The sequence below is a fragment of the Raphanus sativus genome, chromosome 3 (genome assembly GCF_000801105.2).
Source record: "Raphanus sativus cultivar WK10039 chromosome 3, ASM80110v3, whole genome shotgun sequence".
Lineage (NCBI taxonomy): Eukaryota > Viridiplantae > Streptophyta > Magnoliopsida > Brassicales > Brassicaceae > Raphanus > Raphanus sativus.
In genome coordinates, this window is record NC_079513.1 from 882,378 (window position 1) to 904,044 (window position 21,667).

Below are 21,667 nucleotides of genomic sequence, written 5' to 3' on the forward strand. Positions count from 1 at the left end.
TATTCTATTTTATTGGTTTTATATTGAATGATAATATTACTTTAGATGTTTAATGTAATATTTCTATTTCTTATATTGTATATTTACTTATTATTTAATTTTATTATACATTTATATGTTTCATGTAGTTTTTCTATTTCTTATATAATTCTTATATTGTATATATAATTATTATTTTTTATTTTTATTATATTGTACATTTACTTATCTAATATTACGATAGATTTTTAATATAATATTTTTTATTTCTTATACTGTATATTTAATTATTATTTATTTTACTATACATTTTTCAGATAGATATTGTTTTTCATTTTACTGTAATATTTTTATATCTTATATAGTATATTTACTTATTATTTATTTTTTCTTATATTTTATATTCACTTATTCTAATATTACGATAGATATTTTTATTTCTTATATTACATATTTACTTATTATTTATTTTTCCTATATTATATATTTACCTATAAAATATTTGGAAATAATAAATATGTAAAATTATACATATTCAGATAGATGTTTAATGTATTTTTTCATTTCTTATATTTTATATTTGCTTATTATTTATTTTCCTTATATTGTATTTTTGCTTATTATTTATTTTTATATTGTATATTTACTTATTCTAATTGTTTTACTTTTATATGAAATGGCAATATTGCGATAGATGTTTAATGTAATATTTCTAATTTTTATAGTGTATATTTATTATTTATTTTACTATACATTTTCCAAATATATGTTTAATGTAGTTTTTATTTCTTATATTTTATATTTTATATTTACTTATTATTTATTATTTATTCTAATATTATGAAAGATGTTTAATATAATATTTTATTTCTTCTGTTCTATATTTATTTATTAATTATTTTATTATACATTTTTCAGATAGATGTTTAATTTATATTTTCTCATTTCTGATATTGTATATTTTTCTTATATTGTATATTTATTTATTCTAAAAAATTAGAATCAGTTAATGTTTAATATACATTAAACACAGGGGCAGACGTACGTTGTTACCGACGGGGTCACGTGCCCTCGACTCATTTTTTATTTTCTTTAACTAATCCTATAATGATGGTTTGTAAAAGACTCAAATCTTATGGTACTGCCCCCAACTAGCTCAATTTCTATGATGGTGCCCCCAACTATAAATTTTCCTAGATCCGGCACTGATTAAACATTAACTTATCTTATGAACAAGGTCTAGAAATTATTTTGAGACTGCACTGGTATTTTTAATGGCTTCTTGTATGCATGCAGGAAGAAGCAAGCACTAGGCTATTATTCGGAAAGTTTAATGACGATCAGTGGCGGAGGTAGAGAGGTGGGAAGGGGGGCAGCTGCCCCATATGAATTATTGGAAAAAATATTTTCATTGATTTTTTGAAAATTTATGATTATGCCCCCTATGATTTTAAGTTGAACCTTTATACTGCCCCTGGTGAATCTGTTGGCTGGCTCCGCCAGTGATGACGATCATGAAAGAAGTATACTTACAAAGCTCAAAAGACAGTTTGGTGGTAGTTTACCTCAAAGATGGAGGGAATGGTGACGGATATGCAATTGGCAAAAGACCAGCAGACTGGCTTCGAGGAACATATAAGATATAAACCAAAAGGTGTTGATTTCACGGTCCCTTTTCTGAGTCCGTTTTTGGCCCAGTTACAAGACTTCAGGCCTCAATCTACCACACCAAATGGTCAACTGTATCGAGAGTTTCAAGTCTTATTATGAAACCAAAACTGGTCACCGAACACTTATGTGGATTTACTCTCTCGGAACTTGTCATCTTAATGGAAATAATAAAAATATAAAACTATACATTTGCAGATAGATGTTTAATGTAGTTTCTCAATTTTTTATATTTTTTATATTTTATATTTTCTTATATTGTATATTTACTAATAAAATTATTTAGAAATAATAAAAATATAAAATTATACAATTTCAGATAGATTTTTAATGTAGTTTTTCCATTTCTTATATTTTATATTTACTTATTATTTATTTTTCTATATTTTTTATTTACTTATTCTAATTATTTTTATATCAGGTTTAGTATTACGATTGATATTTAATGTAATAATTTATTTATTATATTGCATATTTAGTTATTATTTATTTTATTATACATTTTTCCAAATTGATGTTTAATGCTTATTGTTTAGTTTTTCTTATGTTGTATATTTACTTATTTTAATTATCTTTTACTTTTATGTTAAATGATAATATCACGTTAGATATTTAATGTAATATTTTTGTTCCTTATCTTATATTTTCTTATTGTTTAATTTTTATTATATTGTATATTTAATTATTCAAATATTATGATAGATTTTTAATATAATATTATATTTATTCTACTGTATATTTATTTATTATTAATTTTACTATAATTTCTCAAAGAGATTATTTTTGTTTCATTTTAATTGTATACTAGATTTTGACCCGCGCTTTCAAAGCGCGGATTTATTTTCCTTTATTTTTTTTAAATTGACAAATATTTAGTAAATATCATATTTTCATATATTTGTTTTTTATAAAAGATTTAAGCTTTTTATTTTTTTTTATCGTGTTTCATTTTAAATGAGTATAGGCCTGAGCACAATATCCAGACCCGAAAACCAGGGTTCCAAACCCGATCAGACTCGGGATAAATATTCGAAAGAGTTCTAAATTGCTATATCCGAAGAATCGGTCCTGAATCCGACCCGAACCGAGAACCGAATGAGTACCCGAAGATATCCGAAATGTGAAAATATATCTAAAAATATATGTTATAATTATATTTATAATTATTTTAATATTTTAAATTAATATTATAAGTTAACTATAGTAGTTATTTTCGATACTTTTGAGTATTTTTGGATAAAATATGATAGTTTGGATAAAAGTTTACCCAAAAACTGTATAGTATGGATATTTCTGGTCACTTTTGGTCACTTTTGGTTACTTTTGAGTAATTTGGATACAAAAATTTGAACCGAACCGGATACTTTGGTTATTTTGAGTGCAAATAACCGAACCCGTTTTAGATACTTTGGTTATTTGATTATTTTTCAGGTTCTCATGCATGAGAACCGAACCCACCCAATCCCAGAAAGATCCGACCCGAACCCGATTCAACATTTTATAATATTTGAACGGGGTTTAATTTCAAAACCCGAAAAACCTGATACCCAAAAGAACCGATCCGTATCCGAATGGGTACCCGAACATCCAGGTCTAATGAGTATTTATGTTTAGAAAATTAAACTTTATTTTAATGAATTAAGTTAGTATAACTCTATAAATTAATTTTATTATGTGGTTAATTTTTTTAATAAAAATTATATACTTTTAGTAAAGATTTATACTTTTCAATGAAAAAATTCAATTTTTTATGAATGCTTAAATTATATTAAAAAAAAAAAGAAAAAACATAATAATTAAGTGATTAATTTTTGTTCACTACACAAAATATTAAGAATGGTTGAAAAGAAATTATTTGAATTTGGAGAAAAAATAAGAATTGGATCTGATTTCTTAATCGGCCCAAATGGCCCAAGAGAGATATGATGTGAGCAGTGGGCTCGATAAAAAAAAGATCCAATATAGATGTGTTATTAATATTACTTGATTGCCCTTAATAAAATATGAAATGTTAGTAAAGAAAAAGGTATTTTTAGTAAAAAACACAATAGGATCCTGCTTTAATAGTATAGATGATCTGATTCACTTTGGATCACAGAAAAAAACTGGTGACCACAAAAGACAACTGAGACCGAATCACCATGACTCGATGATTTAGGCATGAACTTTAACTAACCGGAAATCCATCTTGATATTTTAAAATGATGTTCCTCGATTCTTTCAGTCGCTCACCTGCACAGCCCCATGATAACGACTGATCAAGATCCAATACAGAATGATTAATCAATAAAAAAATAAGAGATTAACGGGAACAAACCAGCGGATAATCGATCCTTGAAAACTTGACAACAATCCCAACTGTAGTTGATTCCAATGGAAGCTGTTTGTTTTTGTCTTTGCAGAGCAGAAAAATGTCTCCAACTTTTCGTTTGGTGATTCGTTTAATTGCTTAAGGAAGGAGATGGTGTTAACCATGAAATGAAGTCTTATTCCTTGGTTCCTGAGCTTAGTGAGTTTTTACATACATAAAATTTTGTTCAAATGCCTACCAACAGCCTTTTAGAGTGCTTTCATAGTGCCATGAAAAAAGTGAAATGATAGTCAATGAATAAGTGATTTCACATTGCCTCTCCGTTCTTACATAAAACAGCAACATGTTGAAGTTGTATTTGGAAAGTGGGGTCTTGCTGGGCGAACAACTTACATGATTTCTTATGGGATAATGTGATAGATGTGTTATGTTTCATTCGGGTTATATAAGTTTTTTCATGAGTTTCTGAAGGAAAAGATTCTACATTGTTGGCAGGGCGTAGATGCATAACTATTTAATCTTCAGAGTCGCAAGTGGTCTTCAGTTTGGTGGCAATGTATTTTTGTACCTCTCATCGATCCATGGCTGGTGCTTCTTGTCTAGTCGGAGACCTGTGACAGGTGAATGTTAATTATAATGTGTAAATAGAGGTTTTATTGTCTTGAGTTTGCATATAGATGTGATGATTGTGGTAAGTAAATAGTTACTCTGCTCTGTGCTGATGGAACCATGGGCAGAGGTTGACGGACACTTGCAACGCCTGTATTCAACAGCAAGGTGTTCGGAAGGGATAAAAACCAGTGTTCTATCGGTTTAGTATGTGCCATCGCCTTGTTGGTATGTTGAAATTTTCTTTTCCGCACACATAAGCTTTCTTTGATGCAGAGCTCACTTTGCAGAACTTGCTTCTTAACGCCAAGCCTCATATCCATGAAAAAAGCTGTATTAGAATATGAATTGTATACATTACATGAACAAACCATATGTAATAAACAACAATGGATGGGTCTCCTCATCTTCAGCTAATGTAGGTTTAGGCAAGAACATATGAGTTAGTATAGTAAGTCTTAACGTATTGTTTTAAGTTTCATTGTAACTGATACCTTGTCGTTTCTTGTGGGACAGTGACCTAGAGGAACCCATCAGATTCTGTGGTTTTCCTTTCAGAGTCAGGTTTGAGAAGTGGTGGTGATTTCATCTTTTGCTCAGAACATCGCTTCTTCACCATTTTCACATAAGCTGTAGTGCTACCAAGGACGTGGGTGAAGATTCGTGTTTAGGAGTTTCATATTAGCATATATACAAAAAAAGACACCAGTAAAGATTTGAGATTTATAGGATCTAACCAACAACAGTTACTATAATTATAAAATACAATAAATAAAAAATATTATGTTAAACATCTATACTAATATTAGAATAAATAAATATACAATAAAAAAAATAAACAATAGGTAAATATAATATAAGCAGTAGAAATATTACGTTAAACATCTAATGTAATACTATCATTTGACATAATATATTTTTTTAAATAGAAAAAAATAAATATAGAGTATAAGAAAAATAAACAAAAGTAAATATACAATATCAAAAATAGAAAAAATAAATTAGATATCTATCTGAAATTTGTATAGTAAACTAAATAATAAGTAAATATAGACCAGCAGACTCGCTTCGAAAAATATATAAGGGCATCTCCAACTCCACTCCATATTTTACTCCATAATTGAGAAATGGAGTTGGAAATGGAGTGGGAAATGGAGTAATGAACAAAAAATAAAAGCATTACTCCATTTATAGAGTAATGCTTTTATTTTTTGGTCATCACTCCATTTTTCACTTCATTTCCAACTCCATTTTTTATTTTAGAGTAAATTATGGAGTGGGGTTGGAGATGCTCTAAGAAATAAACCAAAAGGTGTTGATTTCGTGGTCCCTTTTCTGACTGGTTTTTGGCCCAGTCACAAGACTTCAGGCCTCAATCTACCACTCGAAATGGTCAACTGTATTGAGAGTTTCAAGTCTTATTATGAAACCAAAATTGGTCACTGAACACTTATGTGGATTTACTCTCTCGGAACTTGTCATCTTAGTGGAAATAATAAAAATATAATACTATACATTTGCAGATATATGTTTAATGTAGTTTCTCAATTTTTTATATTTTATATTTTTCTTATATTGTATATTTACTTATAAAATTATTTGAAATAATAAAAATCTAAAATTATACATTTTCAGATAGATTTTTAATGTAGTTTTTTCCATTTCTAATATTTTATATTTACTTATTATTTATTTTTCTATATTGTTTATTTACTTATTATAATTTTTTATATCAAGTTTTAGTATTACGATTGATATTTAATCTAATAATTTATTTATTATATTTTATATTTAGTTATTATTTATTTTATTATAGATTTTTCAGATAGATGTTTAATGCTTATTGTTTTGTTTTTCTTATATTATATACTAGGTGTTTTGCCCGCACATGCGGGCATAAATTTCTTATAAATACTTATTAGTTTATGTCTTATTAATCTAAAATCAGCATAATAAATTATTATTTATGTTTTTAAATAGTTAAATCAAACATCAAAATATTTATATATGTCAAATGCTTTTAATCAAAATATATACTTATTATTGTGTTAAGTTTTTTTAAAACATTCATATCTTAGAGATAGTTTAGAAAATATATTTATATTTTTTGGTTGACTAATATTTAATAATAAATTGTTTTGTATCTTAATTTTTTAAACTTTTATAATAAAAATATTGTTTTCAGATAGGCACAAAAAAAGAATATATATAGAAGAATTATCTTTTTTTTTTTGATAATTCTAGAATATTATTTTGTAATCAATTATTTAATATAGCATATAACATATAAACTTTATATCATTAAAATAAATTAGTGAATAGTTAGAAACTAATAATAAATTAATAACCTATCTAAAAGTCTAAAACCTTATAAAAATATGACAAATAAGAAAAGCTAATATAACATATAAATTTAATATTAATAAAATAAAATTCGTTTTTATTTATATAGAATATTCATCAAGGCTATTATTTTAATTAATGATTTAGTGACTCAGCTCAAAACAAATAATACATCAATGATAATTTAGCTTAAACTTAATAAAAATATGACAAATAAGCAAAATTAGTTAAAATCATGGAGAACATGACAAGTAAGCAAAATCACTTCATAAATAACAGTATAGATTTACTTCTTTTAATTATTTTTTACTTTTATATCAAATGATAATATCATGTTAGATATTTAATGTAATATTTTTGTTTATTATCTAATATTTTCTTATTGTTTAGTTTTTCTTATATTGTATATTTAATTATTCTAATGCTACGATAGATTTTTAATATAATATTTATATTTATTCTATTATATGTTTAGTTATTATTAATTTTACCATAATTTTTCAAAGAGATTCTTAATTTTATTTATTTTTAATTGTATAATTTTTTATTTTTTTTTCTTATATTGTATATTTATTTATTCTAATTTTCTTCCTTTTATATCAAATGATAATATTTTAATTTAATATTTATTTTCTTATATTTTATGATTTTTTGTTATATTGTATTTACTAATAAAAATATTTGAAAATAATAAAAATGTAAAACTATACATATTTTGAGATGTATTTTTAATGTAGTTTCTTCATTTATTAAATTTTATATTTACTTATAACTCATTCCGTTTGATAATATATAATGTTTTTACATAGTGCACAAAAATTAAAAAAATTATCTTTTTCTAAAAATATAATTTTAAATATATATAGCATTGAAATCATCATCCAATTATAAAAAACTGTAAAATTTAATTGGTAGAATATCTTTATTTTTTAGTTTAATATTACAATACATTTGCAGATAGATGTTTATTGTAGTTTCTCAATTTTTTATATGTATAATTTTCTTATATTGTATATTTACTTGTAAAATTATTTGAAAATAATAAAAATGTAAAACTATACATTTTCAGATAGATTTTTAATGTAGATTTTTTATTTCTTATATTTACATTTACTTATTATTTATTTTTCTATATTTTTATTTACTTATTATAATTAATTTTATATCAAATTTTAGTATTACGATTGATATTTAATGTAATAATTTATTTATTATATTGTATATTTAGTTATTATTTATTTTAGTATAGATTTTTTCAGATAGATGTTTAATGCTTATTGTTTAGTTTTTCTTATATTATATATTTACTTATTCTAATTATTTTTTTACTTTTAAAATGATAATATCACGTTAGATATTTAATGTAATATATTTGTTTATTATCTTATATTTTCTTATTGTTTAGTTTTTCTTAATATTGTATATTTAATTATTCTAATATCACGATAGATTTTAATATAATATTTATATTTAATCTATTGTAAAATTAGTTATTACTAATTTTACTATAGTTTTTCAAAGAGATTCTTTTTTTTTTTTAAATTTTTAATTGTATATTTAGTTTTTATTTTTATTTTTTTTCTTATATTGTATTTATTTTACTTTTTCTTCGCTTTATATCAAATGATTATATTTTGATAGATGTTTAATTTAATATTTATATCATTATACTTTATGCTTGTTTTTGTTATATTGTATTTACTAATTTTTTTTTGGAAATAATAAACACTAGATTTTGACCCGCCCTTAAAAGGGCGGGTATTTTTTTGTTTTAAATTTAATTTTTGATATTTGTTTTTTTCTTATGTTTATATTTGTATTTTTTAATAATATTTGTGTATAATTTTTAATCAAAATATATTTTATTAAATAATAGCAATTTAAAAATTGATCTGGTATACGCACAATTAAGGTTGGGTTACGGATCGAACTCGCCCCGCTGACCCGTCAATCCGCTAGTTTTCAATTTTGTTTTGGTTAAAAAATATGACCGCACAACCCGCAACAAATAATTTTATACCTGCACTCGCTCTGTTTAATTTTTGGTTATACGCGGGTTATATATATTTTTAAAATTATTATTTAATTTAATTATTATAAAAAATATATTTATAATAAAATTTTTACACATGATTTAAATTTTCAGTTATTATTTTTAAACTCCTGTATTTTTAAAGAAATATTTATTTTTTAAATACCTTGCGGGTCGACGGGTAGCCGCGATCCAAAATAAACCAACCTACATTCACCCACATTAAATACTCATAACCCGCACCTCCAAATCGATTTTTCAAATAATTAGATCAAAATTATGATACATCTTTTAGGACGGATATATCTTTTGTTTTATATTTTTAAGAAATATAATTTTTATAAAATCCAAGCTATAATCAACAACAAACAGCAAATTGTTGTCTATTGAACAAATTGCCGCATATCAGTTCGGACTCTTTTGAAAAAGGTTGTATAATTGTTTATTTGTGGGTTTAGTTATATTTGTGTTTTTATTGTATAGTATTTCTCTTAAATTATTAATAATTATTTTTAATAATTATATTAAAATAGTGGAACTAAACCTATATCAATAGATCATGTTTATATTTTAATAGTATTGATGTTGGTGTCATTGTTGTATGTATGATTGTGTATCAATAGATGAGTTTTTAATCTGTCTATTTTAGTTTTAGACATTCACATTAAAAACATACTCTTGTGGTTTCGTTTCTTTGTTGAACATCCAAAAATCAATAACGCAATATATTTTATGCGTCTGTAGTTCTGTTGATCTTTTATATGCAAGAGGAAAAATATGATTTGTTTTGAATGGAACTGAACTCGACGGTTTATAACGTAAAAGCAGGGAACAAAACAGACAATTTGAGTTTTGGTAGTTATGGAACGTGAAGTAGTTATTATATTTTATTATAGTTTATTCTATGCAGTTATATTTTAGATGCATTGTATTTTAAATTGGACACAACATTTTATCAATAGATCATGCTGCAAAATTAATAGAATAGATGTAAAACTATTCATCTTTCGAGATAGATGTTTAATGTAGTTTTTTCATTCTTATATTTTATATTTACTTATAACTCACTCCATTTTTTAATATATAATGTTTTTACATAGTGCACAAACATTAAAAAAATTACTTTTTTCTAAAAATATACTTTTAAATATATATATTTTTTCGCCAATGTGGACGCTCCCTGGAGCCTCAAATAGTCTCTTTTATTTGTATAGATTGTTCCACACAGACAAGGAGGCGTGGAATAATTATTTTTATCCTCTATATATGTATCTATCAGAGATAACTAAAAACTATGAAAATAGTTAATGACACCCACTCTATTAAAATAGAGTCTTAAATTAATCTACTACAAATAAGTCATACTATAACCATTCTAATAACTAACATAATTTATATTAAATGGCATTTACATATCAAAGTATATATCCCTATTAAAAACGTTACTAACATGATAATAAATCAATCCAACCAATTGTTCTGCCATACCAAATTTCAACTATTGAATTATCTATCATACCAGCTACAAACCTTACAAACAAGTTTAACTACAAAACAGAACATGGCCATTGCTTTACATACAATGATGATTTCATTAGACATAACCTACAAACATTAAACATCTCTATATTGAATTCATCAAGCAATCCTTAAAATTATATGGTTCGTTGAAGATGACAATATATCCTTTTGTTTTGATGTTCACAATATAAATTTCTTCTGTAATCGAATGATCTAATACATTCATGTATTGCTGTTTTTGTGTTTATCTATAGTTTCTATCATTTGAAGTGTCTTCAGTTGTCCCACTTTCTGAAATTTCTCAAGCTTTTGTTTGTCTGTAGCAGGCTATGAAGAAGATGATCTCTGTTGTTTTTTTTTAAAATACAACGTTACTGATCCAAATTGAAAAAAATAGAACCGGTTAGTCGACTTGGTATAATATATTTAACACATTCTTCCATAGTCAGCAATAAAGTAAAAACTCATTAATTTCTTCTGCATATAAAAAGTAGACAAAAAATCAAATTTCATAATTTCTTTCTCAATTATATCAACAGTACATAGTATTCCAAGTATATAAAATTTAATTCCTAACTATAGACACGTCAATTAAGGTCGAAATCCACAGTTTAAGCCCTTTAACCCTAAATATTATCGGGTTTAGGCTCAATTTCATAGCCATTGCTTTACATACAATGATGATTTCATCAGACATAACCTACAAACATTAAACATCTCTATATTGAATTCATCAAGCAATCCTTAAAATTATATGGTTCTGTTGTTTTTTTAGGCTCAATTTCATAAGCCCAAAAAGGCTCCTTTCGGGTTACTCCTGTTTGAATTTTAGAAATTTTGGGTCTAATTCTGTTTAGGCTAAGACCACTTCGAAAATCCGAAATTTTATATTTTAGTTTAAATATTATGATTCTTGAAATTAAAAACTATTATTAATATTAACATATTCTTTTAATATTTTTATCCAAACTCTACTAAAACAAATATGAAAGTTGTTAATGCATTTTATTGTTTGATCATTACATGTGCCGCATTTTAAATTTTGCAAAGGCACCTTTTTCTTTTTATGTACAACATGTTTTTTTCAGCATACAAAGTATTATTGATCCTATTTATGTTAATTTTCTTATCTTATATATTTAGTTTTAATTTAGACTTGATTATTTAAATTTTATTAAATTTGGTTTGCTTATAATACACTTTTAAAGCTTAAGAAAAAATAAAAAAGTTTTGATAAAGAAAAAGTTTTAAATTCATTTTATATTTTAAAAACAAAAGTTGAAACTGATTTTTTTACGAAATTCACATGTATGCTAATATATGTAAAATGATCATGAAATATATTTAATAATAAATTACACGATATATAGTTGATCAGGTAAATAAATTGTATAGGAAATTATAAAAATCACAAACCTTAATTCTATTGAAGCTTTTGGAATATTATTGTAATGTTTTTAATGTGTAATATTTTTATCTTCTTAAGCTTATAAATATTAAAATATTGTGGATCAGTAAGTTAAAAATGTATATTATAAATATACGCACTTTTAAAAATATTTTGATTTTATGCTTTATAAAAGCACTACAGCGTAAGAGAAAAATATCTAAAATCCATACGATATCTTAGAATTGCCAGATATATTCTTTAAAAAATTGTTACAAAGGTTTAAAACATTTTCATAGTATTTCCTAACTACAAATGCTATCTTAGTTTTGTATTTTTAGGTTTTGATGATTTGAACAATATATTGTACGAACGGTTCCAAGTTAATATTTCTAAAATAATTTCTTAGATGATACTCCCTCATTTTCTGAATAAGTTTCGTTTTGACATTTTTCACACATATTAAAAAATTTACAGCAATATATGTAAGTTGTTATTAATTACACATCTCTGACCAATAGTATTTGAGATAAATAAAATTATTTATAAAATTAATGTAGTTTGCAATTAATTTTCAGCTGAAAAATATAATTTGCATTAAAATTGTAAAATGACACTTTTTGTGTAATAAGAAACAAATTAGAATATTATGAAACCGAGGAGTAACAATTTTTGTGTATGTGATCAATAAAGTCTTCTAGATATTATGAATAGTTTATTTATTTTTTAAAGTTATTTTGTTTTTGGTAAGTTGAAATTTATTTAGAATTTCAAATGTTAACACATGATTTCGATCTAATAACTCAACTAGAACAATATATGTGTATTACTTGTGTGAATTTGGGCCTGTGTTACATTAGCGAGAAAGACATGACAAAAAATGAGAAATTGATAAAAGGTTTAGTGTTTTCAAGTTCAAAGAGATTAGAGAATTTTAGAATGAAATACATTACATTTTTGTTGGAGGCATTTAAGAGGAATAAAGAGAACGTATAAATTTTCTTTATATAGTGAAACAAAAGTTTCCAATTATGTTAGATATTTTTGATTCTGAAGTTGTTATCAACAAACGCGAATTAAACTTAAAGAAAGCAATGAGCAAAAACCTATTGAGGAAACACCCATTTGGAAGTTTTTTATTACTGTGTGAATGAATAATCTTACAATCCTTAGATCTGTATTTATTTAAGCCTTCCTATAAGAATACATACCGGTGCACAGAGATTTAATACACTCTAGATGCAACAGAAGTCTTCTAACGTAAAAGAACAGAAGCAGACTTCCTGAAAATCTTCCAGAAGACTTACTAGAAATCGTTTAGACCCTAAATATAAACACTAAACTCAGATAACTAACTAAATAGAAAAAAATCATTAAATTTAAATTCAACTTAAAAGATGTCTAATATGCACAAAACTAATCGCATATAAGTCAAATTTATTTTTTTTCAAAAAAAATTGTTAAGCTTACAAAATCTAACCTTAAGATACATACAATACTACAACATATGTTATCAAAACTTAAACCAAAGAATACCATGAATTACTGCATTCACTTATTTATGTTGAAAACAATTCAGTTTTACTATATCTTAATTTATATCACTTACAACTGTTTATAATTACATGATTTCAAATTTCCCATAACAAAATATTTTTATAAAATTTATAAATTATTTTTAAGATCTAATATACGAGAAGACTTTCTGGAAATCTTCCAGAAAATTTACAGAATCTCAGAAGATTTTCCGGAGTTACATTCATAAAAATGAATTCTGGTTTTTATTTGGTCATAACGGATTGATTCGAATTTCACAAAGCTTTTGAGTTAGTTTCGCATTTGATTAAAGTTTGGATATACTTTTCTATATAAAATTAAATTTTTGAGTCATATTTGGCAAATCCCCATGGTTTGATGTACAATATTTTTGGAAGAAACTATGTTACATTGTGGTTTTCAGTTCGAACTTGATTACACATTAAAAATTATAGCAATTCATATACCATATTTTTGAAACTCATTTTTATCATACTATGTGAACGTGTTCTATATAACCTAAACTCTTATTTATATACTAAAATTTTCAAACAAAGTAAATTTTATCATATCTATTTTATGGTAAATATTTTGAAACGTGCTCAGCAATATTGTAGATCCCTAACAAAATTTAAAAGATGTAATGGTTTAATGTGTAATATTTACTTTAGTAATACAATAAAGTAAATATTTAAATTTATAATAATTAATTCAAATTTATAAATAATGATTTTTAAAGTTAAATTAATAACATAAAAGGATTATAGATTGTTTTAATAAAACTAAAAAATAAAAAAATTGACAATATATATTTGATTAAATTAAAACTTATATATGAGTTAATTTTTATATAATTTATACAAGAAAATTATGTAAGTCTAAAAGTTAATATGCTTTTACTTCTCTACCAGTGTAAGGGTTTGAGCCTCCCAAAAAAATTAATTTTTTTATTTTACAGAATTTATACAAAATGAAGTCAGTTTGATAAATTAACAGATGACTAACACTTTTGACAGTCAATATATAAGCACTATTTTGAGAGTTTATATAATATTTTAAAGTTTTTAATTTCACATAACTTATCCAAAATGATATTGTTTGATAAATTTTCGGATGACAAACACTTTTACGATCAATATATATAAACACGATTTTGAGAGTTAATGTAGTATTTTTTAATTCTTTTAGTTTAATATAGAATATGCACTACTATAAAATTGGGTAAAAAGCACTACGCGTAAAGTTCATGTAGTATTTTTGAATATTTATTAGTTCAGTACGAAATACGCAATAGTACACAATTTTCGAAGAAAAAGATACGACATTTAAAGTTCAGGTTGAAATAGCCCTTTTCCCATGTACCCCCGATCTTTTTCACCCCACAATATATGTGTTCAACTATAATTACTTCTTTTTTTTTGTAAACAACTATAATTACTTCTTAATTAAGTTGTTCTAGTTACCTTAACACCATGCAAATCTATGTTACATGGTATCGGAATCAGATACATGGATGTTACATGGTATCGGAATCAGATACATGGATTTTATCAAATGAGGTTTCTACTCACATGATACTCATCAAAAATATGCAAATAACTCTTGTTTTAGTTACAAAAATATAATTTATAAGAACATTAAAAGATCATCAATTGACACTAAGACATTATTTTCTTCATTAATATCAGTATACATTTTAGTGGAACCTTCGAATAATTCAGATATTGGTAAATTAATTGCATAATTTTAAATTTTAATTATCTTATACATAGTTTATTCACCAATCTTTCTAATTAATACAATCATTCCTTTTACTAAAATTATAAAAATTATATATCACATATATCAATTGCACGCATTAGACTGTGCAATATTTTATATTTACTACTTATTTCCTGTTTTTCTGCAAATTATGAAATTATAAAATAATAATTATATATATTAAATAACTAAGAAATCAGTTACTATTATATAATAAATTGGTGTGCGCATATAAATCAAACGACCACTCTTGTTTTTTCGCAATCATTTTAGGATAAATAAATCAAAACAATCAATCTTATATGTCATATATATATGTAATTAAATTTAAATGATATTAGCATAGATATTTGTATACTTTTAATATGGATTTTATCAAATGAGGTTTCTACTCACATGATTTTTATGATTATTTGCATATTTTTGATACAAAATTTTACACCAATGATTTTTTTTTTAATGTGGGATGTTTAGTAGCTTCAATGATTTATAATAATTTTAAAAAAATGAAGATTTAAAAATTAAAATATTAACTTTTCAGTATATGTTCAAATGCAAATATCAAAATATTAGTATGTATTTTCATACGATGTATAGTTTAATTTAAACGATATGAAATATATATATATATATATATATATATAAACCTATTAAAATAACATTATTTATTCATACGGTCTTATAATCATTGTATCCTAATATAGAAAAAAATTTAAACCTTGATCACAAAAGTTTATATGAGACTTTTAACAGTTTTAGTAATTTATACTCGTTTTGAAAAATTCAAAATAAAACATATACAAAAATTCTAATTTTTATTATATGATTAATATAATTGTGTAATTTATTTTAATAATAAATAATTAAACAAAAACGATAGAAAGTATACAAATTGTTATCAAATCTTTATTATTTAAAATTATTAATTGTTGTATATATATTTTAGTCATATTAGGTAATTCCGTATGTTTTATTTAAAGAAAAATATATGCGACTCATTAGACTTTATCAGTCCGGATTCGATCCGGGTCTTATAGTGTTTAGTTTTATAAGAACTGTTAATGCCCGCTATTTTTGGTTCCTAATGGTTTCGGTCGATTTAGGTGTGTAGAATCCCAAAAGACTTAAAGACCCGAAAGTACACAGAAACCGAAAAATAAAATATTCATATATCCGTCAAAAACTCGAAACTGAAATAATATATGGAATACCAAAAAAATACGGAAACATCCAACTCTGAGATCAAAACATATAAATATGCTCGCAATTTATCTACAGTAAAACTACATTTCTATGTGTAATTAACGTACTTAACATAGCATTACTCACGCAAATGCATTCATATCTACTATTACTCTACACGCTACTAGGGGTGAGAGGGTAACTTTACTTTGATGCATTTATCGAGGTACCTAATTAACTTTTTTTTTGCATAACTTTCTAAATATATTTTGATTCGTGGTTTTCCAGTTAAATAGCCCTTTTAAATATCAAGAACATATTAATTGAATGATTTTTACATATACAATCAATAATACTATATAGTTTACATATAACTATACTACTATGTTTTAGTACTTTTCATAGATCGCTTTGTTACTTTGGTTGTTCTACCTCAAGTTTGAGTAATAGAATAGCCTTTTGATGTCAAAAAAAAAATACTACTATGTTTTAGTTAATTTAATTTCTGTTTATTCAGTTATAAGTACCAAACCATACCTATATAATCTGATTAAAAATAACATATACAATGTTTATAAAGTAACAATTTTTTCAATTTTGGTTTGGTACGGGTTTTGGTTGGTTTGGTTTACAAGATTGAAGTCAAAAATAATTCCAGAGTTATGATATATATATAGTAAATTACATGTCCGAGTAGGAAATAAAACATATACATAATCAGTCACACAATTATACCATCCTATTTAGCAAAAATTGTAAAAAAAAAAAAATAATCTAAGAAAAAATTGTAAATTTTATTCAGCAAAAACCATAAAATTATATTTCAAGTTGGTAAATCTCTATTGGTATTTTATAATTAAATATTCATGTATTACAAAATATGTTAGAAAAAAAATCTTTGTCCGTATCTTAGCACCAGCGACGGGGAAGAGGCTACTCCATGAAAATTACTAGGTTTCGTCCAAAGTATCCTATGCAAAACATGGCAAAAAGGAGAAGCCCATGCTTTATAGATAACACCTGGTAGATATATTATTTTATATATAATACTAATTTTTCCTGACTTGTGACTGCTGAATGGGTGTCGTATATATATACTACTGATGTTTTCGATACAGATTAACTTGTTTTATCCTGCAAATCTTTTTGAAGTGGTTTGGCTTTTAATCATTTCGTGTGCCATTCCTCAGCAGTATTATAAAGAAAAAGCAAAGCAATACACCAACTTCTTTTTGTTTGTAAAAATATTATAAATATTTAGTAAAGTATACTGTATAACATGAAAAAGTAAGGGAAAAGAAGCTGACACAGTGATCGGGACCTAGCCGCCCATTTTTTCATCACCTTTAAAGAAATAAAGAAGCAAAGCATGTACATGATTATCGTTGTGTGACAAAAAGTGATTGTTAACGTTTTACGACTTTCACAAAAGGAAACTTCGTAAATTATGAATATATCCGGCCGTGTTTCACACAATCCACGAGAAGATATTTAGTTCAGCACTGATATCTTGAATTTAGTTATTTGATTTTGATTGTAGGGGTATCTGATAGTCCATGAAAAAAGCAAACATGGATAATTTCATCAAAACTTTTTTTTTCATAAGAAAAAAGCAAACATGGATAAGAACACGAGATTATCCAAACTCCGTGCATCGAATTTCTTTTTTTTTTTCTTTTTTCAAAAATTTGTTAAAATGTCAAACTATTTTTTTGGTTAAAAAATGTCAAACTTTTTTAATTGGTTTTACAGAATGTAAATTAACATCGAATTTCATCATTTAAAACAAAAATTTGTTAAAATGTCAAATTATCTTTTTGGTCAAAAAATGTCAAACTTTTTTAATTGGTTTTACAGAATGTAAAATAACTGAATATGCTTTTTTATTGACCTCGAACTTTATACACAAGATATATATGCATTTCCGTATGACGGTTTAACTGGACGTCCTAACTAGCTGATTGAAATATCTCACATGATCTAATATTCCCCTTTAAGTTGGAATATGAAAGTTGAAAATGCTCAAACTTGGACAGTAAACGCTCAAACTGTTCTCTCTAATGCTTTTGTTAGAGATCTGCCAGCTGATCATTAGTGCGGACATGAATTGTTGAAATTGTTCCATCGACGACTGCATTTAGAACAGCATCACAAACAGACTTGACATGTTTTGTACTTTCGTGGAGTATCGGATTTGCGGCGATATGCATAGCTGCATGGATGTTGCAAAAGAGACGTACCCAAGATCTATTTGAGGAAAACCGAGTTCTTTGAGCATTTTTAGTAGCCATAATATCTCGTTCAAAATCTTCCTCATAGAGAGAGATACTCAGCTTCAACCGAGGAACGAGAAACATTAGCATGTTTCTTAGTTTTCCATTATATACGAGAACCACCAAGAAAATTGACATATGCGCTCAACGAGCGTCGAGATAATGGGCACAAATTCCAATCAGAATCACAATATACAGTGAGAGTCAAATCTTTGTCTGAGCGAAACATAATCCCCTGACCAACAGTACACTTAAGAAACCGGACAATGGGTAAGGCAGCTTCCCAATGAGCCTCTCGTGGCACCTGCATAAACTGTGAAAGAATGTGAACCGAGTATGAATAAGTTCCCCCAGAAAGTGTCTATATCAAACCAGTTGACCAAATAAAGGACTCTTGTTGAAGGCTAGACCGTGTTGTTGCTCCATCAGAAAATAAACGGGTTTGGACCCAAGCATACCCCTATCTTTATGACAGAAAAATGCCTTCGTCATCATTGCCAGCCACTTCCAAATCGAAAAATACTTTAATTTTGCGAGAACTTTCATGTGGAAAGAAGTTCCCAAATACTCTTTGAAAGTGGTTAACACAGCAATAATCATCAACATAAATAAGAACTCTTATGTCGATGCAGAGTAGTCAAAGTAAGATTGAAAGAATCCAAACTCTTTTAAAGCTGTCGTGATCTTTGCAAACCAGCAACGTGAAGCTTGTTTAAGACCATATAAAGACTTGTGCAAGCGGCATACTTTATTTGGCTCAGAATGGCGAAATCCCAATGGGGGTTTCAAATGATTGTAGTTTTTGGATTGAGAATTTTGTGTGCAGTAAGGCCATTAAGGATCTTTGTTGGCATAAGATTGATAACATGAGCTGCAGTCAAGATATCTTCTCCCCGAAATTTGGTTGGTAAACTTGCTTGGAACAGAAGTTAACGAGCAATATTGAGGATATGTATGTGTTGCCGTTCCACACGACCATTCTGATGTAGTGTTCCAACACAAGACATTTGATGAACGCCTTGCTGTTGAAAAACAAAACCAAATACATGAATTCAGTACCATTGTTTATGCGAGGCGATTTGATGCTTAAACAAAACTGCTTCTTAGTATAAGCACAAAAGTCTTGCAGAACTTGTCATACTTCTAATTTTTCCAAGAGAATATGAAGCTTGAAAAATCGCCGGACTATTGTCAAAAATTAAACAGCACCACACGTGGATGGAATAAGATATGGTCCTCAAACATGACATGTATCAAATCAAAACATTCTTTAGTTTTATTGAAACTATCATAAAAGGACTTCTCTTGTTTGTTTAGCCCGGAAACATATGTCACAAGGACCTATGATAGACAATTTCAAAACATCAGAAAATGCAAAGACGAAAATACAAAAAATGTTTGATGTCCGTACCGTTGATGCCACAAAGTCTTATCAGAAACTACCACAACTCTGCTAGCTCAAACTGTTGCTACATCTGTCAGATAATACACTCCGTCCTGTTCTTCACCGGCTCCAATAAGGGTCCTCGTGAAACGGTCCCGGACAAGACACAAAGTGTCAATAAACATCGCAAAACATTTCTTCAGTTGCTTAAGATGTTTAAACACATAAATAAATGAACAATTGAGATCTGGAACTTGAAAAACATTAATAAGAGAGACAACATCAGTAATATGCAATACGCCCATAGTGACGGAGTATGTTTTAGTTCCATCCGCAAATCTCACTAAGAACATCTCCAATGTATGCCTCTATATTTTCATCTAAAACATATATATCTATTATAGAGATAGATTTACTTAAATATAGAGAAATGTTACTTTTTATCTTTGTATTTAGAGATGGAAATAGCTTATCTCTATATTTTCCTCTATAAATAGAGGAACTCTATTATAGAACTATACTTTGGATTAAATCCACCTCTACAATAGAGATTCTCTATTTTAAAGGAAAAATGTAGAGATGAAAATAGATGAGGGTTGGAGATGGTCTAAGCACAAAGACGTATCGACAAGATCAGCAAGTACATACAGATCCCCAGTCATGTGATGGGAAGCTCCGGTGTGGATGATAATGTAGCTTGATAACTTACCCGAGATTTTGTCTTTTGTCGCATATTCTGTTTTTTTCTTGAGCAATGAAACTGATCGCTATCCATTACTCTGCAGAGAGGTCTGGAAAGACAGATGAATGAGAAGAAGTCGCATGGGCGAATTTTGCTGATGCTCTTCCAAGACTTGTAGCTGACCTCGAGCCTCCACGACCACCGCAACTGCTTCCTCTTCCGCCATTATGAGTGTTGCGTTAGTGACCCATTCAAGATACCCTGTTAGCTTCCAGCAAAAGGCTTTCTCATGTTCGGAGCGGCTACAGTGAGAATAGAGCAAGCGGTCTCTGTTTTTGCCACCAACAGAGTCAACCTGTAACTCTGGACCAGAGAACTCCCCTCGTGTAGCGAAACCAATAACTTCTGCTGATTTGCGTGTCTTAGAAGAGGGGAGCCTTCGTTCTTCTCGTATAACTCGAGAATACACTTGTTTTAAATCTGGAGAGGGATCTGCATCAATGATGGAAGTCATCACGTTTGCAAATGGTGATTCATCAAAGCCCATCACAAACTGTTGTACTTTCTTTTCCTCCCCTTCTTTAGCAAGTACGCGGTGGAAAATGCATGTGTGTGTATAGTTCAGCCCACATTGCCGCCATTCTCCCGTAATAATCAACTACAAATTGACCATCAGGATGACAAGCTGCAAATTGTGCTCAAAGATGATGAACTTAAAGCTTGTTGCCCACGGAAATCTCTTCTTTAGGTTTTTCCAGAGTAAGAAACGAGACTATGGATCAAACTCGAGAAGTAACAAAAGTTTGCAGCCATCCAATCATCGAATTAACCAATGTCCAAGACTCTAAATCGGCTCCAGCAGCGTTGGGTTTGGCAATCGAGCCATCAACAAACAAATTTTCTTCTTAGCTCTAAGAGCATTCAACATCTCAGAAGACCAAAATAGAAAGAATCATTGCCCCCTGGATTATCATAAGGATACAATGAGTGTAACCATGC

General features: G+C 26.9%; 1 long non-coding RNA gene across 1 annotated transcript; it reads right to left on the reverse strand.

Annotated features, from left to right (window-relative positions):
- Window positions 1-4,234: 4,234 nt before the first annotated feature.
- LOC108839238 (uncharacterized) lies at window positions 4,235-5,232 on the reverse strand. The gene is made up of 2 exons (XR_001947653.2): window positions 4,666-5,232; window positions 4,235-4,569 (listed from the first exon to the last, which is right to left on the reverse strand). It is a non-coding gene; the product is annotated as an uncharacterized LOC108839238 (long non-coding RNA).
- Between the last annotated feature and the right edge of the window lie 16,435 nt (window positions 5,233-21,667).